Source organism: Girardinichthys multiradiatus, chromosome 12, assembly GCF_021462225.1.
Source record: "Girardinichthys multiradiatus isolate DD_20200921_A chromosome 12, DD_fGirMul_XY1, whole genome shotgun sequence".
Lineage (NCBI taxonomy): Eukaryota > Metazoa > Chordata > Actinopteri > Cyprinodontiformes > Goodeidae > Girardinichthys > Girardinichthys multiradiatus.
This window is the reverse complement of record NC_061805.1, coordinates 45,647,162-45,673,853: the sequence shown is the minus strand read 5'-3', so window position 1 is coordinate 45,673,853 and position 26,692 is coordinate 45,647,162. Positions and strand designations below refer to the sequence as shown.

The window sequence follows — 26,692 nt, the reverse complement described above, 5'->3', positions numbered from 1 at the left end:
CAGTATGACAGAAACATATGGGTTTGCTGTTAAGGTCAGAGCCTGCGGTTTGTCTCCTAATTTAGTATACTGCCAATATACAAACCAGTGGTATCCATAGGATTATATATATATATACCAACATGTGCCTCTAAATGTCAGTAATTAGCTATTTCTCAGCTTGGCCAAATCTTTGAACAAATAATTATCGTTTGATTTTTGACATTTCTGCTATGTTTTTACACCACTGCTGTGTTTTTTGGGTCTTCATATATTATTTTGAACATTACTGAACATATTTGTGTTCAGGGTGAGGACAACAGGGGATCTGACATGGAGTGACTGAACCAAGGAGTATTTATACTGGGGATTATTACTGGACAGTACGCAAGTAAGTAAATGAGCAGATGGAAAACAGCTGTGGCAGAAGGACAGCAGGGAAGCTGAGAGAGGGAGACTAAATAACACAGAGGAAGCTGAACTAAGAAACTACAAACCAAGGGAAAAAGATGAGAGAAGCTAAATAAATCCAAATATACAAAAGAGCAGAACACAAAAATAAAATGAGTATTTGAACACAAAAGCATGAACTACTACGGCAAGACCTAATGGCAATAAATAAACAAGGAAATGCTACAAACACAAAATAAAATCAAAACCCAAACTGTAACGTGGCAGAAATGTACTGCATTGGAAACTTAATTTGAAATAATTATGAAAACGTTTGTTTTTTCAGTTTAAAAAAGTTAATTCTTAACTATATTACATTATATTATACACTATATTATAAATATTTTACAGATAAATGTGTTTTTCAAAAAAGAATATGCCAACACTATTTTTTACAGAGACATCATAAGTTTTGATTTTTTGCAAACAAAAAAGGTTCTACATAATATGAAACTATTTAAACAACACAAATATATTCATGTAAGGCCTTGTACTCGTCGTCTTCCGCTTATCCGGGACCGGGTCGCGGGGGCAGCAGACTCAGCAGAGACACCCAGACGTCCTTCTCCCCAGACACCTCCTCCAGCTCCTCTGGGTGGAGCCCAAGGCGTTCCCAGGCCAGCCGAGAGACATAGTCCCTCCAGCGTGTCTTGGGCCGTCCCCTGGGCCTCCTCCCGGTGGGACGTGCCTGAAACACCTCCCGAGGAAGGCGTCCAGGAGGCATCCGGTATAGATGCCCGAGCCACCTCAACTGGCTCCTCTCGATGTGGAGGAGCAGCGGCTCTACTCCGAGCCCCTCCCGGATGGTCGAGCTCCTCACCCTATCTCTAAGGGAGTGCCCGGCCACCCTACGGAGGAAGCTCATTTCCGCCGCTTGTATCCGGGATCTCGTTCTTTCGGTCATGACCCAAAGTTCATGGCCATAGGTGAGGGTAGGAACGTAGACCGACCGGTAAATTGAGAGCTTCGCTTTTCGGTTCAGCTCTCTTCACCACAACGGACCGGCACAGCGCCCCCATTACTGTGGCAGCCGCACCAATCCGTCTGTCGATCTCCCGCTCCATTCTTCCCTCACTCGTGAACAAGACCCCAAGATACTTAAACTCCTCCACTTGAGGCAGGAACTCCCCTCCAACCTGAAAAAGACGAGCCACCCTTTTCCGGTGAGTACCATGGCCTCTGACTTGGAGGAGCTGATCCTCATCCCAGCCGCTTCACACTCGGCTGCGAACCGCCACAGCGCATGCTGTAGGTCTTGGCTAGAGGGGGCCAGCAGGACCACGTCATCTGCAAAAAGAAGAGACGAAATCCTCTGGTCCCCAAACCAGACCCCTTCCGGCCCTTGGCTGTGCCTAGAAATCCTGTCCATAAAAGTTATGAACAGGACCGGTGACAAAGGGCAGCCCTGCCGGAGTCCAACATGCACCGGGAACAGGTCCAACTTAGTGCCGGCAATACGAACCAAACTCCTGCTCCGCTTGTACAGAGACCGGATGGCCCCTAATAAAGGGCCCCCGACTCCATACTCCTGGAGCACCCTCCACAGGGCATCACGAGGGACACAGTCGAATGCTTTCTTCAAGTCCACAAAACACATGTGGACCAGTTGGGCAAACTCCCATGAACCCTCGAGTACCCTGTAGAGGGTACAGAGCTGGTCCAGTGTTCCACGGCCAGGACGAAAACCACACTGCTCCTCCTGAAGCCGGGGTTCGACTATCGGCCGGACTCTCCTCTCCATTACCCTGGCGTAGGCCTTACCAGGGAGGCTGAGGAGTGTGATCCCCCTGTAGTTAGAACACACCCTCCAGTCACCCTTCTTATGAAGGGGGACCACCACCCCAGTCTGCCAGTCCAGAGGTACTGTCCCCGAGCGCCACTCAATGTTGACGGCCCCACATCATCTAGAGACTTGAGGTACTCAGGGCGGATCTCATCCACCCCCGAAGCCTTGCCACCGCGGAACTTTTTAACCACCTCAGTGATTTCAGCCTGGGTGATGAAAGAGTCTAACCCCAAGTCCCCACCCTCTGTTCCCACCAGGGAATGTGTGATGGCAGGATTTAGGAGATCCTCGAAGTACTCCTTCCACTGCCCGATAATGTCCTCAGTCAAGGTCAGCAGCCTCCCATATAAGGCCCAGGTTTAGATACAAAATCCGTTAAACTATAAGATTTATTGCCTATTTTATACTAATTATAGTTTTATCTTTAAAATAATTTTTCAGTTTTAAAAACATTGCTCTTCTTTCTTGAAATAAAGTCAACATTTTGGAGTGGCCTAGCCAAAGTCCAACTGAAAATCTGTACATGGAGCTGATGGGAAGGAGGCCTTCCAACCTCAAAGACTTGGAGCTTATTACCAGAGACCAGTCCTCAAAATATCAGTGAACACAAGCAAATAAACTGGTCAGCAATTATAACAAGGTTTTGATTGCTGCAATGTCAGCAAAGATTTTTTTCACTGATTATCAAGAAGGGTCTAAATATTTGGACCTTACGATGCCTCTGTGGTTAGCAGTAGTGGCTGCTGCAGAGGGTCCCAGGTTCAGCCTGGGCTCTTTCTGTATGGAGTTGGCATGTTTTTCCTTGTGCATGCTCAATGCTAGGATAACAGGTCTCTCTAAATCTAGCTAAGCATGTATGAGACATCTCTCAGTTGCAGGTGAAATCCGACAGTCTGCTTGTGATGCATCCAATAGTTTAAAAGTTTAAGCATTTTCTATGGATTTTCGTCAGTAAATGCAGCACCAAATCCTTCCTCCTGCTCCCTCTGTTTCCTGTTGCTGCTGTTATTGTTGTTCCCGATGTTACGCTGCCAAAGCTGCTCTGACGCGACTGAGTTATTAATTAGTGCAACAATGTTCCGGTTCAGAGGAGAGATCCTGTCTCACATTTTTCCTATAGCAAAGCACTAATTGCACCATCAGGGAGCATCACCGCAGGCCCCGACCTTCTGTGTTATCCCCCGACCTGGCGACACTGGCGTCATCCGTCCAGCCTCTGCCATCACACTGCAGATTCAAAGGGGATTTTCCATGTACAGCAGTGTCAAGGGTTTTTTTTGGTTGAAAAAATGGAACACAAAAACACAATTCAAAGATGTTTGGTCATGGATTTCCTTCTTCTCATTATAGGAATATTTCTTTCTATTAGTTTTTATTAACACTAGTAAACTTGTTCATTGATATTTATTGTCAGATGATTGTGACTCCTCATACAAACTTGTATCAGCAAAAATTATAAAACAAAATTATTAAATGCTTGTTTTCCCTTTCTGTCAAGGCCATGTGAAGCAGCACAGCCTAAACACTGCAGTCATGCATTTTTTAATTCTTTATAATTCTTTCTTTATTCTCTGTCTTCAATAAACTGTCTGTGCTAGAACAATACTCTTTAAATGAATTATAATTATCAGACTTGTAAATTGTACTCGTGTATACAGTAATTATAAGCCTAAGAAAAACAGTGGTCTTTGGAGGGACAAAATTGGGGCAAAAACAACTGAATTTTAATTATAACAACTTGGATGCTATTTAAAAATGTCACATATGAACTGAACACAGCATCGGTACTGAAAACTAAGCAGGACAGAGGCTAAATGGGATTTAAATGGAGAGTAAACTCCTTTGTTCTCATCAGAAAACTGATCTGTTGCTTTATTCATCCATTTTATGGAGTATTTGGGTTCGTTTTTTGTTTTGAGTGTTGGCGTCCTCTTTGTTTGCTTTGTTGTCCAGTAATGAATGTCCTCCCCTTTCTTTTACCAGGTGTTGTCCAAACAGAACAGAACCAACAGCACTTTTTTAATAGTAGGAAGGAAGTAATGGATTTTATCTTTGCAATATCAACTCCAGACTATTTGTTGCAGAGTTATTGTGCATATTAATGGCTTTATGGAAAGATTAATGCAAGCTGCTTAGTAGCTTTAACTGACTGTTAAATTTTATTGTTGCTTTTACCCAAGCACTTTGACCAGGATGTTGTCGTTTGATGTTCTTGGTCTGAAAATTGATCTAATGTCAAATATAGTGATGCTAAGAAAGGAGCTTGGATCAATCTGCTTGTTGGCCCACATCCTGGTCAAAAGGCTTAACATCTTTATCTGCAATAATGGTTAAAAACAGGCAAAGCAGTGTCATGTTTGGGGAAAATGACTCAATGCAGAGCAACTAAAAGTGAGAAGGTTTAATGACCAGAAAAAACTCCAACTCAAATAAAAACAACTTACAGAACTCAGGCAGAACTGGCTGGAACAACTGAGGCTATGGAGAAACCAAACATGGAACAGAGAAACAGACCAAAAGGCAGATTAATAGAAGGAACCAATGAAGAACAAAGAGAACCGGTCAGTATATATACGGAGGAAGGGGTAGAGAAATGACAGGCGAACCAGAAGAGCTAATCAGAGGGAATAAATGCAGCTGAGGCAGATAGAAAGCAGAGCAATCAGGAGATATGTGGACCAGCTGAGACAGAAGGAAAGAGCAGAACAGAAAAGGGAAGGAAAAACAAATATACATGTAGCTAAACATGAAAGCCTGAGGAAAAAATGTCAAACTGAGATCAAACAGAACACTAACTAAAAAAGGTTTTACAAGAGAAACAAAAAGCTCACTGTTAGGTGTATTGTTAGGAATAAACTTAACAGCCCCAAATGGGAACAATTAAACAGAATATGGCAAAACCTATAGAATATAACCAAGCAAAATGCTGCAGAGCCTAAACCTAACAGAGGCGGATTGTGACATGCAGATGTCACACTGCAGTGCATTCTGGGTACTTGGCACCGCCATAGCAGGCATGCTCAATCACAGAGTACAGAAGTTGCACTGACACAAAAAGAGATAGAAAAATAGAGAATATGAAGAGAAAACATGAAAAGCACAGCTTAATTTACCATAAGAGACGGTCGAAAGAGTCCATTATCAGGACAAATTGAGACTTTTATTCATGTTGGATCCAAAATGGACTCCAAACAACATTTTGTTTTTAATTTGCATTTTTTTTGTAGATTTTCAGCTGTGATCAGCAGAAGCTGTCAGTTTTTATTTTTTAAATTTGAATAAAGCCAAACAGTTATTTTTGTCTTTTAGTGGTTGTTTCCTGATGACACATCACAAGATTATCTGTCTCATTTAGGACACAATTCATTAACAGATGGCATAAGAGGCATACTGAAAAAAGTGTATTTGCTGTAATTTCTACAAATTGAAAGTCCTGCTTAGATTTCTGTGAACTCTTATTATACTAGGAATTGTGCCCACAAACTGCAGACACAAGTATATGCAGCTACCAGGGGAAAGGTACACAGCAGTGGTTTGTTACTGGGCTATTCCCTGTTTGATACAAAAACTAAAGTGAGTGCAAATCTCTGGTTTCACGTCTGTTTGAAATTCTTGACAACCAAGCATATGCCCCGCCCCCAGTGTGCAAAGGTCTAATGTAAAAGATACACTGTGACTGTCATCAGCGACACAACATGGACCTGCCAAGACCTCGATATGCAGCCACAATCAGCAGAGGTTCTGTGAATGCTTACTGTTGTACAAGAACATGTGAGCCCATTTAGTTCAGTTAGGAGACCTTTTATTTAGAAAACATTTAACTTAACGAGGCAATTTTTACTTGTCAGACTCTACTGTTTTTGAACATTTTGCCAACTTACCTGGTTACAAACAGTTAATGCCTCATTCAGATCACTGATAGTAATAAACTTGATGTGAAGCAGTAAACAGGGAGGCAATGCCACAAGGTAGGACGTGTACAGTTCATATATGAGCAGCTCAGACAAAGACAGATACCTTTAGGTAGCTATATATGTGTGTGGGTGTGTGTGTGTGTTGCATGGAGAGACACTTGTCTTGTGTTAAGTGGTTCCATGAATCCCTTGTGTCTTCTCTGTAAAATGGAATATTCTCCTGCCTTCACTTCCATTGCTCTTTGGGACCATTTCCTCCATCACTCATTGCTCACACTGTTCTGCTCATCTTCACCTGCTTCTAACCTCAGCTACATCTCCTGTTCCAGATTTTGTCTCACTGACCTGTTTGAATCCTTCTCTGTTTATGCGGATCAGCTAACAAACCCCAGCACTATGCTAATGGGGGATGGCCTGCAGCATCCTCTTAGCTGCTCATTAATAAAACACAAGTAGCACCTTCCTGGCCTGAAATATTTTTGAATCAATGAACTTTTAATCTTGGCAAACACGAAAGGAGACAGAGTTGGATGCACATGTCAAACCCAGACAGACAGCGAGTGTTGATTAGACCTTGATGCTTAGAAAAAAATGAGGTAAATGCTGGTTGACCCAAATACAGCCGTACTGCTGTTATACTGAAGCCAAGAGAAAAACAGCAGCTGTGAAAACAGAAAAAAATTGTTTTCAAAGATGATTTTACATTACAATAAACCTTTTTATATTTAAATGTCATATCTTCTTTTTGATATGTAAAGTCATGTTGCTCCAGCATATCATGTCTATAAAACAGCTTCTTTAATGTCTTTTAATTTCAAACTGATTTTAATTGGCTAGCAGTGCCTCCACAAGTCATTAAAAAGACATTAAAAAATGGCTTTGTGTTGAGCGGGAACAAAGGCTTTGCATTCATTTCCGACTGCTATCTCTCATGGAGGTTAATCATGTGGTACAACAGGGAAAAAAATATCCATTTAATATGTCCAGACAAGCCTGGCTTCCAACTGTGAAATGAGAATTAAAAATATTTAGATGCATTATATTAAGTAGTTATTAATTTTGGTACTTATTACACTCTGTGGTTGTTCTGTAACTTCATGTAGTTACCTGTGCCAGAACATTAACAGTGGGTGTCTTTGGCTCTGGAGAGTCCAGGTCTGTTAATCTGAATGAACTCATGAGATTGATATTTGGAGAGTTTGGAGGCCATATCATGTTGTTGTCATATTGGGGGAGATACCTGAGATCCTGTTTTGTCACACCACATCACCCCTTATCCAGGGTATCTACTACCCCTTCCTCCTTACAGGTCTGAATCTTCTCCTTGTCTCTCTTACTTGATCTTTTTGTTATCACTACTATCTCAAACCCATATGTAATAAAACAGGTCTTACTACCAATCTTCCCTTTTCTCCAATCCTACCTGCACTCTCCTCCATCACTCTGTTTTGGCCAATGCATGTTGCTTTGAGTAGCTGACCTAAGGTACTTCAATGAATCCACCTCCAATCCCTCTACTACCTGCAGAGGTTCTGTCTCGATTTCATTGATTTTCACTCCTTTTCTTTCCAGAAGATATCTCAGCTTCTCCAGGCTCTCTTTCACCGCCTCCCCAGAGTCTCACTACAGATCACAATGTCAATCACATTAATAAAAAAGCCTCACCAACATCTTCACTTGTTGAGGAAATTAAATGCTATAGTTTAATGTCAATAAAATATAACCAAAGTCAGCTCTCACTAGTAGTTCTGTATTTTTGCCTTTAGGCTATGGTCCGCTGTAGCTCCTCATACACCTCCCTGTTCAGTACAGGGTCAATGACACCAACTGTAAGTGACAGTGATGCACAGAAACTACATTACCCACAGGACTACAAATACCGCTACACCACAGACTGTCCTACTTTCCTTCTTATTAGGTCAGATTGATGGGATCAGTTGACAAATAACCCAAGAGGATTGTTTAAAGATAACATCTGGATAAAAATCAGATCAGATGTATGGCTGGAAAGAAATTGTTCAGGATGTTCAAGAATTACCCACGAAACACCAAGGCTGTAATTTCTCTCTCACACAGAGCAGACTGGAGAGGAAGCTTCTGCTTCAAAATCAACACCTTGAGGGTGGCTGGAACTTGTTATTCTAGAGAAATGTTACCTGGTCAGAAAAGATGAAAATTAAGCTATTCAGCCACAATGACAAGAACTGTGTTTGGTGATGTTACAACATTGTAGCAACTGTCAAGCATGATGATGGTAGCATCAGACTGAGGGTTATACTGTCTGTATTACTGACACTTCTAGTGGTACATCGTTTAAATGTATGAAAAAAAAAAGTAGAACTTCCTCCAAATTCTGCAACGTCACCTCAAATCTACAACAATTGAGTGATCCTAGACAATGTTACCAAAGACTCATCTAACATGGTTTTAGGGTGGATGAAGCTAAAACCTAACTTTGGCAAGGGTCTTTAGAAAAGCCAAGTGGTCAACTATCTAGCAAGAATTATGCCAGAACTTTTTAAAGGCTCCAAAAAGTATGTGGTTGTTGTGCAATCTGATTTGGCTGATGGATTCTTAAGATCTTGGAATAAAACAGGTCAAGTTTGACAATGGTAATACCAACAGAAGTCAAACAGGGGTCTGATTGAAAGAAAATAAAACATTCTTTAGTATTTTAAAATAAACACCAAAAATATTTGTCAATGTCTTAATTTTACTAACACAATTAATAAAGACATTGACAGAGAGTTATAGAGATAATCAAATTATTGAACCATTTATGCATCCTTCAATTTTGTACACTTGCAGGCTCATGGACTCAAGTGGTCTATGGGCAAGAGGCGTGGTGGTCCATCCTGGATCGGTCACCAGTCCATCACAGGCCAACAGAGACTAACGCTGGACAAAACAATCATGCAAAAACACACGTCATAACCAATGGCAATTTAGAGTTAGTTATTATCCTAACCTAAGCATTTTTAGACTGTGAGAGAAAGCCTAAGTACCCGGAGAGAAACCAGGCATGTATGAGGAGAACAAGCATACTTCATGCAGAAAGGATTTGGACCCAGGACCTTCTTGCTGCTGCACATTCCTGTTCAAGCTACTGTAACTCTGTCTGTTGAGATGCATGAACAAGTGTTATCTACATATAACAGACAGCCTAACAAAGTCAAGTAGATCCAATAATATGTTTTATTTGCAACCAAATATAAGCCTAAAACAAAGGAAACAGTTTATAACCATTTATTTTGTTGCGTCCACATAAAGAGTCTCAGGCACGACACTCTGACATTGGTACATATCCAGAAAACCTTTGGTAGAAAACAACTATTTGTCTTTTTTGGGTGGCTGGACCTCTGTCTTTATTTGCACCATATGAACTCTAAGTTATGAACCCCTCAGCTCTGCTCAATGAGCCTCAAATGAGTCACAGTGAGTCCCTGCCTTTGGCTTCTTGTGATTCACATTAGGCAGCGTGGAATAAGAGGACAAACAACAACAACAACGCCAAGGCTGTTAATGATGCATGAACCCTCCTTAATGGCAAACATGCGAATTTGGAAAGAAGATGAAGACGGAGGGAAAAAGGAGGAAGGTTGGGGTTTAATTATCTGTGAAAGGCAGATGCTGCCATCTGCTTTTTGGGACGAGTTGTGTCTGTGTTTGCCTCCTGTTTTTGTGTGAGTGTGCAGACCCTCTGTATTTTTTGAGAGCAGACAGCATGCGACTGCCTGCGATTCAACCTCTTGGAAATGTCTTTTTACTGAGCCGTGGTATTTGGGGGGTGGGGAGGGATTAGTCTGTACAAAGAGACAGAGGGTGGCAGGGAAGGAGGAGGCTGGTGGCAAAGACGAAGGAAGTACAGTGTGTATATATCTCCACAGAAAAATATGTGCAGCAGCATGGAGATTGTTCCTGGTAGGGGGTTTTGTGGTAGACGGCTTTAGGCTGCCAAGTCTGTCGCATCACTAAGGCTGAAAATGTGTGATAAAACTCTGTCTCTCCTCCTTCCTTTTCATTCAACCATCCTCCATCCAATTCTTTATTCATTCCGGTTACATTTCCCCAACCATTTATGTATCCTTACCTCCATACTTTCATCACCACACTTTCTCATACTCTTCTGTTTCCTCTCAGCCAATCACAAATGCTGATTGCAGCAAACACACTCAGAGATGATTGCTTTTCAGACTAACAAAGGGAATGTAACGAGGACGCTCCTATTTCCCATCCCATTCCCATTACCCGCCTGGAGAGGAGATGGCCAACACTCAGAGGGGAGTCTGTAATCAAAATAGATGGAGCCATCTGAAAAAGAGCTGTGAATCGGTCATGCTTCCATAACAGGACAACCGCTGGCTTTCTCCCTGCGTTTGCTGGGTTATCCCATCAGAAAACATAAAAGGAAGACAATGAACAGCAGGGACCAGAATGGTTTGGGACATATAAATATAGAAAAGGTGTCCAAACATTCTCCAAGTCCATCTTTGTCCTTTTGCCTTCAAACGATGCCTCAAAACAAATTTTTTCCTCACTGTAAAAAAAAACAAAACTTCTTTTCTCTTTACAGGTCTTTCAGAGTTCACCAAAAAAGATTAAAGAAACGTGTTCGAGAAATGAAAAGACTTTTGAAGTTTTTTTTAGCTAAAAATTCATTGAAGTGAAGAATTTTTGACTCTTCAGGGTACTGTGTCATGATGAGTGAGGATTTCAAGGCTCCCTAAACCAGAAACTGAAGCTGTGTGCATGAGTCAGAGTTTTGATTCTTCCTGGAAGACATTTAAAAATTAAAGACGTAGTGAATAGGACAGAAACAAGTGCAGATCTGACACTTGAGGCTTAGACAGCTCTCTGTCTTTAATTTTCTTTCAAAGGTTTGTCTCTGCTGCACAAGCTTATATTAGTATTACTACCGTATCATCTGCATAAATCAAATAGCAGGGATTTCTGCAAACAATTCAAGCTAAACAGAATATGTTCCAGAAAATTATGAAAAGCAAATTACATAATTATTTAAAATGACAGTGTTCATCATTTGCAGAGGCACTTAGCAGATTCTATTAGTAACAAGAATTTTAATTTTAACAATAAAAATAAATAAAATGATGATGTTTTTCATTTGTAGAAAGCTATTTGTAGCTCCAGACAAGCTGATGCACTGACATGTTTCTGCAGAGCACCAGAACATTCAACCACACATGTGGTTGGATGTAGATGTGAAGGCCGTGGATATGAACTTACTGCAACTTGTCACCAGATGTTAAATCTGACAAACTGTGGGACTTGGAATCAAAATGTTGCATAAATCATAAGTGAGTAAAATCAATAGCAGATATGTTTCCAGCGCAGCATTTTGTGGAGTATTTTGATTTTGAAAGGTTGAAAACAAATTTACGGATTTGAAAAAAATCAGTAACTAAAAGATATTGTCAGATATTGTGCATGGCATAGGAATCATGGAGGCTAACCACCTTTTTTTCTCCAAATGATTTTTCATCTATCTGGAGGTCCCAACCAATATGAAATAAGATTTAGCAGAAAACTTTGCTCCAATCCTCTTCAGTCCATCATTGTTTTTCCAGCAGAATTTCAGTCTCTTGTTGATGTTTTTTTTTTTTGGATTGAATCACCTTGCACATGCACCTGCTGCCAAAGCTGACCAAGCTCTGCACACGTGGTGTTACATAGTCTACAAGAGACAGTAGCTTGCAACTGATGAACACTCTTGGACGTAAATAAGTTTACTCACTTCTACTGAACATCTAACTGTAAAGTACTCTTAAAAACTCTCCTTTCAGCCGCTGTAGTCTTAGCAGCAGTTTTCTTGCATGTGAGCCCCGAACCCCCAAAAAAACAAAACAACTAAACACAAAACTAAACAATTAAGCATGATCAACCTTGTTGTTACCATTAAATGTCAGTTCTTGGCCTTTAAAACTCTGCTGATTCCACTTCAATTTTACTACAGTAATCCATAGTTGTGAATTTTGGATTTTTCAGCTGGCTTTCAAGATTAGGAACAAATTATTTATTATTATCATCAAGCTGAAACCAATTTCAATAATTCAATCAGCTTCTTTTGATTACCAAGCAAGTCAATAATCAGGGAAGAAAAACAAGCACAAGTTATATTTAAACAGAGGCTTCCAACATCGCTGGCAAAAAAGAGAGAATCTAACACTTGCACCTAATCAAATTTATTCTGCTCTTCATTTAAGTCTCGGTAACTCTGACCTTCTCTGGTGTCTGTTCATCTCAACTCATGAACCTGATGCTGCTTTTCAAATTACACTCTTTGGGAAAAGGGACCCTTCCAGGAGCAACACCAGCCATCCTTTGGCTCCTTCATCATCTTATTCACTCACACACAAAACACCAAGATAACTCACCTCCTCTCTCCTCCCCTATTTCACTCCTACTTTATTCCCCTCCACCTCCTCCCCCTCCAATCTTCTGCCATGCACGCTGCCAGATCTGGGTCAACCATATCAAACACCAAAATGTGCCGGCTCCTTTTTCTTTGCTGTGCTCAGTTATGTGTGTGTAAACTCCATGTGTCTCTGCTGCACTGTGTGTATGTGTGTGTGTTTGGGGGTAATTAGGAAGAGCACTTTATCAAAGAGATCTGGTTGACTGTGTGCACATGTAAAACAGCGAAACATTTTTACAGTCATGTGCATGTGTGTGGGTATTTATGCATATGTTATCTCAAACAGTGTGAGCCAAACAGAAAACCTTGGTGGGATTCGGTGTAAATTGTTCTCTGCTTAGAGGGTGTTATGGTCTTTATGTCTAGGCAGTGCTGCTGGCATGTACTCTGCTGTTCTGTCTGCATGCATGTTGTTTGTGTTTGAAGCCAGCTGGCGCACGATTCAGTGCCAGCCTTTTTGATTTAAAGAGGTGGGACAGAAAGAGAGATGATTGGTCATCCCCTGAGCCAGGTACCTGATGAGCCACATTTTCTCCCTTCTTCAATTTTTTCCTCCTCCTGTTTCACACACCTGCAAACACCACACACCTACACTCTACATGCTTCTGGCATTTAGCAAAATTATGTTCATCGTCAGTTGGGGAATGAAATGCACTTAGCAGTAATTACGCAAGCTATCAACAAAGGCCAAAATCGAAAGGCAGAAAGCAATAACAAATTTTATTCAGTCCCCGTCTTTTGTTTCAGCTTCTCTTGCTTCTGGTGAGGAGAAATCTGATTGGAGCTGCAAATTATGATACCTTAGACTAAAGCGCTTCTGCATTTGTGGCCTATGGTAGTAGACAACACTTTACCCTTCAGTGTTATAGCACCTCATGTTCTTGTTGCAAAGTTCTGCAAACAGCAAACAGCTCATCCAGAAACTTTATGGTAAAACTCACTTATTTTACAGTTAAGTATGTGTTGAACCTTCATCCTGTGGCTAAATGCTGTAAAAAACAAAGCCCAAAACTGTGAAGGAGAGTCCTTCTACTTTAGCATTATAAAGTAAATAAAAAGAAGTAAAGAAAAAAACAAGTTTTTGGCCAGAAAAAACAAGAAAAATGTCTTCTTTTTGCATTCAGTGTCCCTGTTTATGACAACTGTACATGTTTACTTGCTTATTCAGATGATATTTTGGATTTGAAGCTATAAATCATACTGGGTGTACTTCCTTTTAGTCATAAATGAGCACAGTGACCAAGAGCTTACAAATGTGCAAATTTATTAGCATTCATCTGATTAATGTCAATCCAAATGTAAAAACTGTAAACTTTAGAAAGAGGACCAGAAATGATGGGTGATGCTGCAACTACATATTTTGTTTTATTTACATGGTGTCCGAACATATTTCACATGCAGTTTAATCACTGTCAGATTTAAAAAGCCTCAAATATTTTAAATGTTGAAAAACTGTTTCTTGAGGTGAGGGATGGTAGTCTTCCAGAATGACACACTAACATATGCTGTGTGAAGACCAGAAATGGTAAGGATGACATCCTGTACAGCTTTACAAATAAACTCAGCCTTAATTATCTGCTCCCTGGCGTAAAACGGTTTCACAATTTGTATGAGCCTACCAAAAATAGAAGAAAAGACATCAGTTCCACAATAATGTGCATAATTTCTGGCAGTAGTTGTCTAAAGAGTAAAAAAAAGAGGGTTAAATAAAGTGGAGCAGCAGTTATATGTTGCCCTCCTGCTGGCCATTTCTGGGACATCTGACGAGGCATAATTTTTAAAATTTGTGGGTTAACAGATTAGGCTTTCAATATGGAGGACCAGGAGAGTCACTGAAAAACAAATACAACCATTTCAAATTTAAGATTTAAATGATACAATTAAAAATCCAATTCGAAAAGAGTTTGTAATTGCACATTTTAAATTTAATTATTAAAGAGGAATTGTAAATTGTATTTATGAATCCATTATTAAATACTGCAATTTGAAAATTTATTTTTAAATCCAATTTCTAAATGGAGATTTAAAAAACAAAATGTATAAATCCGATCATAAATACCTTTCCTTATCAAACATTTAAAATGGTAATTTCTTTTGCAACTTACATTTTCCAATCCTATTTGCAATTGCATTTTCTTTTTACTTTACCATCTCTACTTAGCATTTCTGTGACCCTTATGGACCCTGTGAATTCTCTTAATGCTTTCCCTTTTCCGTTTAGCTTTTGCGTGACTCTTCTGGTCCCTGAGCACACTGAAAACCAAATTAAACCAATCACAGTTGCTCCTCGGATGTAACCGACTCTCTCATTGGCTAGACAGCCACACTTGGATCAAAACATTGTTGGCTGTCTAACCAATGAGAGAGCTGATTACATCTGAGGAGCAACTGTGATTGGTTTAATTTGGTTTCCAGTGTGCTCGGGGACCATAAGGGTCACGGAAATGCTAAATGGAGAGGGTAAAGGAAGAAGAAAATGGAATTGCAAAAAGGATTGGAAAATGGAAGGTGAAAAAGAAAACGGAAATGGAAAAAAGAATTATCTTTTTAAATGTTTGATAAGAAAAGGTATTTATAATAAGATTTTTGAAGTGTGTTTTTAAATCTCCATTTAGAAGTAGGATTTGACAATTTCCTTTTCAAATTGCAGTATTTAATAATGGATTAATAAATACAATTTACAATAAATATTTTGTAAATCAGTTTAAAATGTGCAATTACAAAACTATTTTCAAATTGGATTTCTAATTGTATCATTTAAATATTAGATTTGAAATGGTTGTATTTCTTTTTCAGTGACTCTCCTGGTCCTCCATATAAATATTCATCCTTAATTTATTTATGAAGTCAAGATAAAGAAACAATCTGATTACTATTAACAATTACTAGAGATGCCCCCTGCGGAACATTATCAGTACCACTGTAAGTTACAGGGTTTTTCCATTTCATCAAATGAAGTTTTTATAAATCCAATTTACAACAGAAATATATAGTCCTATTCAACATTATTGAAAAATTCATTCATTTCTGTAACTAAATTCACTAAAACATGTTATATAGATTAATTATACACAGACTGATGTTTTCAGACCTTACTTTCTGTTAATTATGATGATTTTCTGTTAATGAAAACATAACATTTAAGATTAGAAAATTACATCGGACCAATAACAAATATTTTAATAAAGAAATGTGTGCTAAATGAAAAATGTTTTTAAAAGATAGCCTCATTGCAACGCATTTCCTAATTTACTGAATATGACTGTATCTTCAGTTCAATTCAATCACACAAACTGTTATAAACATAAACATATATACCAATTTGATCCTCATTATAAAACAGTCAAGTTAAGTTTGTTAATCCAGTTGGTGAAAACATTTTAGATCTGATTTAGATCTGATTTAAAGGGAACAAGAATTTGGCCATTTATTGTTATTGCAGATAAAAATAAGCAAATAAAAGCAAAAATAACCATTGTAGTTTTTTTGTACTGATGTAAGTGGTCCATCCTGCTTACCAAAAATAATTAACACCCAGTTCCTGCCCTGCTGCCAACACGCATGTTCGAGTACATACATTTACAGACATACAGCATGTGTGGTTTCTGTCATGGCGACAGCTTGGCCTGACAGCGAGAAGAGCTGACCTGTCAGAGTGGATTTAACCCAACTGTCACTGAGGAAAACCGGACTCTATGGAGGGGGGGTTATGTTTTTTTTTGGATGAACCCTGTTTCTTTAGCAGCACATGTAAGTGTCACGCTCGTGCACAACATGGGTCTCTGGGACGAGGACGAGCTGACAGATGGGAGTGAACAAGTTGTCTGGTCAATATCATCACGGGCCAGCGAGCACAAATATTAACCGGTTCCTGAACCGGGTTTTTGTTTTGGAGAAGTCACAAACAGCACGAGCAGAAAGACAACAGAATAGAAAGGGAATGAGAAACACAAAAAAACCCAGATGATGTCTTTTGGTAAAAGAGGAGGATCTGATGGTTGGATAATGAAAGATGGGGAGTGAGAGTTACATGAGGAGGACGGGAAGTAGAGGAGGAAGTACTACCTGCATCATTAGATGTGTTTGGGGTTCTGCTGGAGATTTCCAGGGAAACGATTGTTTCGATTAGTATCACCTGAGAAGTTGACCCAAGGGATTAAATATTACAGCGGATGGAGGTTTGGAAGGATGGAGGGAAGGAGAAAAGAAAGTAGGTGGCAGGTTGATGTAAAAACAGTGGATGGGGAGAGGATAATGGAGGTTACAGATGATGCCACAGTTGGTGTTATGTTGCAGCCAAGCAGCACCATGCAGTGACAGTAATAAACAAATCAGGTTGACGCTGCTTTGTTGTCAAGAATGGATAATTAATCTGATTGGTGTCTCATCTACTCGCCTGTCAGGTTAAAACGGACACAGCCAGACAGATACAGTACCACTCAGAATTTTACAGACACTCATAGTCAGTAATTTAATATAAAATGTAGGCTTTTTATTATGTATTTTATATATGTATGTTAAATTTTAAAATAATTTACTAATTCAATAATAACCGGATTAGAATTAGTGATCTTTAAAATAACAAGTTTGAATTTTGGGGGTGTTCTCTAATCCACACGTTCAAAATTATACGTTCAGACTCAAAAACTGTCATAACACGAGTTTCCTAAACACCAAAGCGGCACCAGCACATCTAAAGCATGGTGGATAAGTATCTTCTAATAAAGAAGGACGGCAAACTTAGACCACAAAGGAGACACAGGAACCAGGGAGATAGCAAAGGAGAACCTAACAACAAAGAACAGAAAAACACAGAAAATAGGAACTTAAGAACAACTGAAGTGAATAGAACAACGATCATTACAAATTTAAAGGTACATCTCCACTAATATTCGGTTTAATGTCCCTTACCACGTTGCTCTATAACCAGATGCCTTTTGTAGCTGACAGCATGCTTCTGGCACAGTTCTGGCTGGACATTTGATCACTATGCAGAGCAGGTAAGTTTACTTACTATGGTTTCCTTGCTGACGTTTAAGCATAGTCCGCCAATTTTAGGGCCAAAAATGGGAAAACCAGTTTGGATGAGCGTTTAGATTCATTGTCCTGTTGCACACCCAACTGTATGAAGAATTTTAAGAATTTGGTGGAGGTCTTCTTCTTTTATTATTTTGTCCAATTTGAAAAAAGCACCAGTACCCTTGACAATAAAATAAAAGCCCCACAGCATTATGCTGCCACCACTCTGCTTCACAGTTCACAGGCAGAGTATTTTTGAGTTCTGAAACCTCATTGTGACTACTCCAAACATAGTTATATATCTAACAATATAACTTCTCCAAGGAAGACATGTCCATGTGGACAGCAGCAAAATCAGTTGATCTTTAAGGTGGAGCAGAGGTTCCATTCTTGGCCAGAACCCCATCTATGTACAATGATATGCAACTGACTCCCCTGTGGGAAGGTAAACAATTTACAGTACATGGCTTCCTCGTCCCTGTTGAAAATTTTCAAGCCTTTCTTAAAATCCAGGTCCATGTTAGTAAACAACACTATTTAAATAAACTCAACGAAATCGGATATAAAACAGTGGTCAAATATTAATCCAGAATTGTTTCAGAAGCTAACTGCAAAAACCATGTGATCAAAGTGCAACTTGCTGAACTTCTGCAATGAATTCAAACTTAAAATCCAATTTCTTGTGTTTAAAAAACACTTCAGGTGTTTGTTGTTTAGTCAGTGCAAACTCATTAAAAAATCAGCAAAATTAATACGACATCCATGCCCATGATGAGTGTATGTAAAATGATTATATAAGGCCTGTGCTGCTTTTATGTATTGTTAGAGTAATATTGTAGTAATAGTGTGGATGAACCACGCTTTTACTAGGTGGACATAGACTCTCATGTATTTACCTATTAGGGTCTCTTTGCAAAGTTTGATGGCGTTGAAAATAAAATCAGATGCTGAGGACGTTGCTGACTCTGGAGCACCATTTCAGTCAATTGATTGCTTGTATTATTTCAGGACCTCTTTCTGAACAAACAACTTCAGGACCTCCTGATGGTAATAACTTTTGGAGCTTTCAGTGGATATATAATTAATGTACAGGTACGTTTTCCTTTTTGTATAGCTGTTAGAAACTATGAACTCACAAAATTTGAGGCAGGCATGAAAGTGTAATGAACCCTGAATATCACTTTCAGTCAGTTTCTCTGTGTCTTGCCCCATTAAATCTGAGTTGCTGATTACACTGCAGATGTTTTTTTTAATTTTTATCAATGTTTGCATTTCTTCTTTGGTTTGTTTCTTTGATCACTTAAAATGGCATGGCATTTTTTAGGAGATGACAGAAAAAAAAAATCAGGAAACAATAAAGAGATAAATCTTTTTTTATGTATATTATTTAGGTTACCAACTTCTGTTGTTGTGCAGTTCAGTGTCATTGCTAATGAGCTGCTGTAAACTAACAAACATGTTCCAAACCTGCCCAGCATGAAGCAACTGATGGAAAAATTTAATGAGGGAACAGATTCATATGTTCAGCAGGTTCAGCTGAGGGGTGAATTTTAGCTTATTAGATCCTGAAATATCGCCTTCAGTGAATGCTGATGCTGCTTTGTGTCTGCATGTGAATGAACCTTATACAGCTGTAGAATATATTAGATGAATGCACAACATGTAATGATACTGTAGCGTGCAGATGTTTATCTGTGCGTGTTTTCAGAAGATGTTTTTATATTCGTTTGATTCTCTGTGTGTCTTTTAATAATGAATGTAAGTATGGGGTGGGGGGGTATTGGACTAAGTCCATGTGGATGTTTAGGAAGAGAGCAAGAGAGCAAGCTTCAGGAGGCAAGGCTTTGAGGTTTTTGTCTGTAAATTTACCTGCAAGATTTGGAGGACGTTCACTGCTGAAAACTTTCTCTAACAAATTAAACAGAAGTTCACGCTAACATTTAGGTGCAAATGCATGAACATATATTTTCCACAAATACGCTAACTGTGATGTATCCAAACGAGTCACACTCGAATCGCTGCATCTACTCTGTTTCTATTTTTCACAGAGCTCTGGTGGTGGAGCATCTTTTCTTTCTGTCTGCCTGACTGTCAGTCTCGCTTTGAGTTTGACATCCCACTGCCTCTCCAGACTGGCTTGCTGAGCCCCTCAGCACACACGTGTGCCCATTTCCACACAATATTCATTAATACATCTTGACACACATGGATGCACAAACCCATTCCCGAAGATACACAAAGACACGTTGAAGCACTTGCACACATTCAAGTGCACGCTTGTAATTTGAAGGAGGAGAACATGAGGAGCTTAGCAGGGGGTGCTTTTGATTGACCAAGCACTTCATGAGTCCTAAATGGCTTTATTACCATCCTACTTAACCCCCCCCATACTTCCCCACCTCCTTCATCCGTTTCAAACCACAGCACACACACCCGTCCTGAGGGGCTCTCTGCGACTGGAAATTAATGAGAGCCATCACTGACCACACGCATACATATTTTTGGCAACCAGATTTGAACTCCCTCCGACTGTCTGGAATTCATCAAGGTCACCCCTCAAATGTGAGGCAGCACTGCATGTGCTGGAGTGCTTCCCTCCGCCCTCCATGGCCTTCCTTTGTCAGTTTATTTCTAAATTTGTTGGTAACAGGCACGGATACATGTCCGTTACAGTGCTGATCTGGTCAAAACATGGAATATTAAGGAGAACAGGCTTTGAGAATGCAGAGGACAGAGATTGTGCCACTGCTGCAATGGTATTCACATTTGTTCACTGTCATGATCAGAAAATGATGTTTCATTGTATTATATTATTTTGGCTTGTACAATTAAACACTGGGATAAAATCAAATTAAAAGTTTTTCAAGTGCTAGACGTTCTGAAAAACCAAAATATTTTTTAACTTTCTGGGTATTTTTTCAGTTCAGCTAGTCAGCTCACATCAGTTTTCCTGTCTGCTAAAGGGATGATGTTCCAGCTCGTGAGAGGGAAGATCATCTGTCAGCCTGGAGTCTTTGGCTTGAGTTCAGCTCATTGAAAGACATGCAATCCTGCTGATGTGCCCCGGAGCAAGATGCTGAAACCCTGGCAGCTCTGCAGCGAGTGCTTTAGAAATTACCTCTGCACTCCTCTTGCAGGAGGACGAGTAAAAGGAAAGCTGAATTCACTGATGATTGAGCCCACTTTAATAAAAAGAGGAACAAATTTATCAGATATAACCTAGAATCTGCAATAATATTTGCGTGTTTTTCATGATATTCATATTACTCACATTTGGTAAAGTTCTGAAGCCTTGGAGCGAATGGCACAGTGTCTCTAAGTAGATGGAGCTGCACACCTGTCCTGGCCTTCTGGATTGTAATATTTTAATTGCTCTAAACATGCACAGAACTTCTCATTGTGGGTTTCTGTGTATATAGTCTTGCTGCCTTCCTCCATCTGCCTGCCACCAGGAGTTCTTGTCACCTTAGAGGAAATGAAGTGTGACGGCCTCTCTGCTCTACCTAGTTCCTGAGTGTGTGTGGGTGTGTGTGTGTGTGTGTGTGTGTGTGTGTGTTTGTGTCACAGGGAAAGCTTTCCCTCGACATAGTGGGCGGCTGCCAGCCGGTTAAACTCCCACCATAAGGTTCAGCAAATACGGTTAACACTGACCTCCTGCGAACTCGTCTGACCTCCAGCTTTGGATTTTTTAAACCACAAACCACATCCTTGAATAGGACTGCTGGTAAACACACACAGAGCAAAATTTTAGTTGCTTTGACTTTATTTAAGGCGACAATACGTGGTCTGGTTTAAAGCTATTAGAAACAAACTGACAATAATTAAGCCTATTATTATATAAAATGTCGAAAGATTAATTTAATGACCATTTTCTCCATAATAATGGATGGATGGACGGACGGATGGACGGACGGATGGATGGATTTTTTTTTTCAAAAGAACTTGTAACATTTGCTAAAATGTTGCAAGATCAGTTTAAGATGTTAGTAAACACGTTTTTTTACCTGGACTGAGGGCTAAAATGACTATTTGGATTGTAAAGGTTGCAGATTCCTGGTTTAGGATAATCCAGTTGGGATTAAATTCATGTTACAGATTTTGAAGTAGACCACATATAAATTGGTCCAGATACCACAAAAGGTGCAAACACTGTAATTTAGTCCATCAGTGCTCTGCCAGATTAGAGTTTAACTTCAGAGTTGACAAAGATATTTGGAAAATCCAAAAATTTCAGTCTGGATTATTACTGATCTTTGAAATGTAAAATGTGTAAAAATTCTAGGTAGATTGTATACAAACAGAGGAAAATTAGGCCCGGTATGGTTAAAAAAAAAACCAGGGTAATGAATTCTGATGTTCAAAAACTTCGTAGCGTCAATCATCAACAAAGCAACATATGTGGTGGTAGCATCATGATTTGGAGCAGTTTCCCTGCCAAATATTAATTAAATGGATTATTAAATTGTGCATCAAAGATAATCGTTCTGTGAACATACAGGGAGGAATCAAACAAGTTGTTCCACATGAAATTATCTTAATAGAAGATACTTCAAAACATCCAACGGTTTTAAATACAATCTAATGTGATGCTTAAAATGCCTGTTTTTTTGATCAGACAACTGTGAAATGCAGTTCTTAAAAATGATTACAATAGTGTAGAGCTTCATCCAATCTACTTCTTTCAACTTGACAACATTTAAAACAAACGCATCCCCTTCACGTTTCTGAGAGTAACGTCAAATAATATCTCACTCTGGAGAGAAATCAGTATGTAGCCGAGGAGGCAGCAAATTTCAGCACACTGCAAAAAGCTGGCGGATGAAGCAATAATAAAAGAGACATGTAAAAGTGTTGATCATGAGCATGTCTGGAAGAGCTAACGGGACGTTGACGAACTTGTGGGCTGCCCCGTCAAACCTGAGGAGGGTTTGTCGGAGCGTGGCAGCCGTCTGTTGTCACACTTTTGGTGGGGAGAAATTAGATCACGCTTGAAGAAAGTTGCTCCTTTTTTAATCCACATACTGTCAGAATTTCAAACGTTCAAAAGCTGTTAATGTTTTTAAATATTTTATGTTTTTATTCCTATAATGTTAATTCAAATGTCAGAACCACTCTTTCTGGGACCAAAAGATAATAACTGTGGCATCAGAGATCTGATTTTAGGGGGTAATTTTGATCTTCAGTCCGAATTAGATCAAATTTAAGGTAAAATCAGAGTTCTGACCGTGGTGGTTGTGATTTAGGGGTCTGAAGTATCCTCTTTCTGACTATGTGTGTCGTGGGTTGAAGCTCTGCAGAGGACGGTTGCTCTCTGCTCACAGATAAAGTCCATGAATTATTCAAGGTTGCTCCTTCAGCCAATGCCTCATAATGTTCCCAGCCATAATGTAGTTCAACAAGAAGGTGGCTGAGACCCCCTCCCACTGAGACACAGAAACATCAGCCCTCCTCCCCTGAGACATAACATCTAGTCATTGTCAGAGCTGCTCCCAGGCTCTTATCTCCCGCTCATATTGTTCCTAATTTTCCAAAACATCAATTCACCTTTCATCCAAATTGCTCTCACTGACTAACGATAATTCGACCAAACTTTACTCAGTTTGTTGATGTCGTGATACGACATATTTGGACTTTGTTGTGGTTTTATGTTTTGACTTTAGTTTGGTTTTGTAGTCATGTTTGTTTGTTTTATTTCCTGTCTCCTAGTGTTTTCTCCCCCTTTGCTCCTAGTTCCTTTTGTGGTTGCTTTCCTATTTCTTATGTAATTATTATTATTATTAATTATTATTTTTATTGTGATCCTTTGTCTCCGTGGATTTAGTAACTCTGTATTTGATTATGTTAGGTCAGCTTAGTTATTGTTTACATCTTGGTTTACTTTTATTCTAGTCCTTGTTTTCACTGCTTTATCCTCGTTTTGTTCTATCAGTGTTGGTTTAGGTTTGTTTACTTTTGTAGTCAGGTTTCCCTTATGGTTTCTATTTTGCTAAGTCCTTAGATTTTTAGGTTGTTCTCTTTTCCCCAGTTTCTCAGTCTCCTCTAGTTCATGTTTGGTCTTGATTCTATGCTTTATTTATCTTTGTCTATAGTTCTGCTTAGTTTGGTTCACTATATTGTTTATTAGTCCCTTCTCCTTGCTTTAGTCTTTGTATTAGTTTCACCTGTCTTTTCAGCCTTCCTGCCTCCTTGTCACACCTGTTCCCTGTTTCTTTGATTACCTGCCTTTTGTTCCCCTCTCTGCGCTCTGTGTATATTAGTTGTTCTGTTTGCTTAGTTCCTCGCTGGTTCCTTCCGTTACTACCCCGTTCCCTACCATGTCTAAACCTTGTTTATGCTTCGCTCCTGCAGAGTGGCTTTTTGTAAGTTTTTGGGCTTAGTACCTTTGTACACCTGCAGTGATTTTGCTACGTTTTGCTTTGTTTTTGTAAACGTTAAGGATTTCGACTATGCTATGTTTTTGCTACATTTTGTAAAGGACTTTGGAATAAAGAAGAAGTTTTCCTTTAACAAGCTGCTGTCCAGCTCTTACCTGCACGTTGTCCTTCCCTAAACCCCACACTGACAGTTAGCAGTTCTCAAACTCTATTTCTGTCTCCATCTGTGTATATCTCTCTCTTATTGTACAATAAAAGTAAAATTGAGACTTTGTCCCCTCTTTAGAACCTTGAAGTTACGCTTTTTAAAGGCTTTTTGCAGTTACGTCTTTAAACGTTGAAATTAGAAAAAAACAATTCCAGATGTAAACAGAAAAGCCTTTGGATAAATGAAAAAAGACCCAAAAGAACATAAAATCAGTTTAAGGCGGAGTGTTTATTGCTCCTGCTTTGGTTGTCTGCACTTTATCGACTCTGCTTTATGTTCTAATCACATTTTAATTGATCTGCCTGTTTACCGTCGCTGGGTTTAATTGCTTTGGTGGTTTGTGATCCTGTTTTGTTCGCTTCTCCGTGAAACACGAGAACTTTTCTGAGGTGTAAAATAACTCAGGTTTATAACTTTTTGTCTAATGAGGAACAATGGCTGTGTGGGATTTTATTTGTTTTTCTGTAAGGAGAAACTTCACAGCTGCTGTTCTGACTTTGTTACTATTTTAATTATTTAGTAAAATGTCTTTAGAAACTTCAATAATTGCAGGGTGACTATAAAGCATTAGATCTGTAAGGCTCCTGCTACATCTACAGCAGTATGCTGTCTGTAGAGTTTCCGTACTCTTTATGTATTCACTATGAATGCCTTGCAAATCTTTGCTGTTACTCCTCATTTGTTCACATTTTGCTGCTAAAAGAAATATATTATTGTACATTTTACGTAGACTTAATACTTCAGACTGTCTAGAGGTTTTCTTTAGATATTCAGTCAGCCTGTTTGTAGAGAAATGTATTTTTCTTGGTTTTTAAGGAACTTAACTGTCCAGTGAATCAGTCAGTCATAATAAAACCCAGTTTTTCTAGACAATTTAAGCCTGGAGTTCGACACTTTCTGTCTCTGAGTGACTTCTAAATGGAATGATGCGACAAAGAGGGTTCAAGTCAGCCCACCGATGTTGAATCTGAGCTGCCAAGTAGTACATAAATAAATTAGCAATGGGGCAATTTCTATTTTTCATATATCTAGACTGCTTTGGAAAGCTGTTTTTAATTATTAATGAAATAATCTTTTGAAAATGTATTTTGTATTCACTCAGATTATCTGTGTCTGATAGTAAAATTAGTTCAATAATCTGAAACGTGACAATGAAGCAAATACAAAAAAAAAAAAACTGCAACAGGGCAAAATGCTTTTACTGCATTATAGATAAAGCATGTGTACCATGAAATGTGACAACACACGGATACTGTTGTGACAAGTCCTTCTGACCAGACGGGAAATTTCCATCAGCTACGCTTTTATGGTGCATTCAAGTACATCTCATGCACTGGATTGTCTTCTATATTATAGAAGCAGCTCTAAATTAACTCAAAACCTATTTTATTCTCAAAGTTTTTGCACAGTCTTATTAAAAATTCCTAAACAACATTAACTGTTTTTAAAGTGGTTTTATTGTTGTATCGTCCGTCCGTCCATTAATATATATATATATATATATACACGGTATGTATAATTTTGACCATAATGTTTTATCAATTTGAGGTAATATTCTAATCCCATGTGTCATTTTTTAAATTCACTGTAAACAGAAAATCATTATAATTAACAGAAATAGGCTTGAAAACATCAGTATATGTGTAAGTAATATATATAATGTGTTTCACTCAGTGATGGAGTTACTGAAACAAATGACATTTTCAATATATTGAATATGACTGTATATCCCAAACAACATATCCCAAATAATTGTGCCAGTATGGCTTAATCACACGTTACAGAGTTGATGCTGGACCATTATTTAGTAGTTCACTCTCCTCTCATCAGAATTTTAGTTCTGAAAATGGATTGCATGCCCCTTGCGTATGAAAGATATAGATCATCTTTGTAAACTCACAGAGCTCTTGTAGCTTGTATTTTTAGCTCTGTTGAGCTGTACAGTGACTTTAGCTCATTATTTTGGCTTTCTGAAAGTGTGGTTGTCTGATGTTGCTTCTGAAAAAGTTTCAACCACAAGAGGCTAACTGATTTCAACACTCCAAGCATTAAACAACAGGAACAGTTCGAAAGAAAGTTGAGTAAAGAGTCATACAAAATTGTAATATAGACCAGTATCTCTTTACACCAGGCTGTTCTTACACAACTATAAGGAGTATAAATGTATAGAAAAAAATTGTACACCAAATTCTTTAAAAGAAGAGCAAAATCCAAGCACAGTTGTGTTTTTTACATTTTTGGTCAAACTGCCCTAAAAACACATCTTTGCAAAGCAAAAAGAGTTTTAGTGAATCTGCTTAACAACACAAAAGTCTGATGGTTTAAAGGTTGCTGTAACAACCTTTAAAGAATCTGTTCCACTTTTAATCTCCTCATTATTACTGAAAAGCACAATGGAGGGCAATAATTCTGTTTCTGCCCCTTCACAAATTGATTCTTTTGTTCATAGTGTTTCTTCATCATTGCGTGATGCATTAGACAATGCAGCCCCCTTGAAAAAGAAGGTAATTATTCATAGGAGGCTAGCTC

General features: G+C 38.9%; 1 protein-coding gene across 3 annotated transcripts in view; it reads right to left on the bottom strand.

The window, feature by feature from the left end:
• hs3st1l2 (heparan sulfate (glucosamine) 3-O-sulfotransferase 1-like 2) overlaps positions 1-26,692 on the bottom strand; it is a 48,155-nt gene that overhangs the window by 5,683 nt on the left and 15,780 nt on the right. Inside the window, exon 2 of one of the 3 annotated variants that reach the window (XM_047382441.1) lies at positions 4,660-4,693. The exons of the other annotated variants lie outside the window; for them this stretch is intronic. The gene's annotated coding sequence lies outside the window, so the exon portion shown is untranslated. The remainder of the gene's footprint in view (positions 1-4,659; positions 4,694-26,692) is intronic. 3 annotated transcript variants of the gene reach the window in all.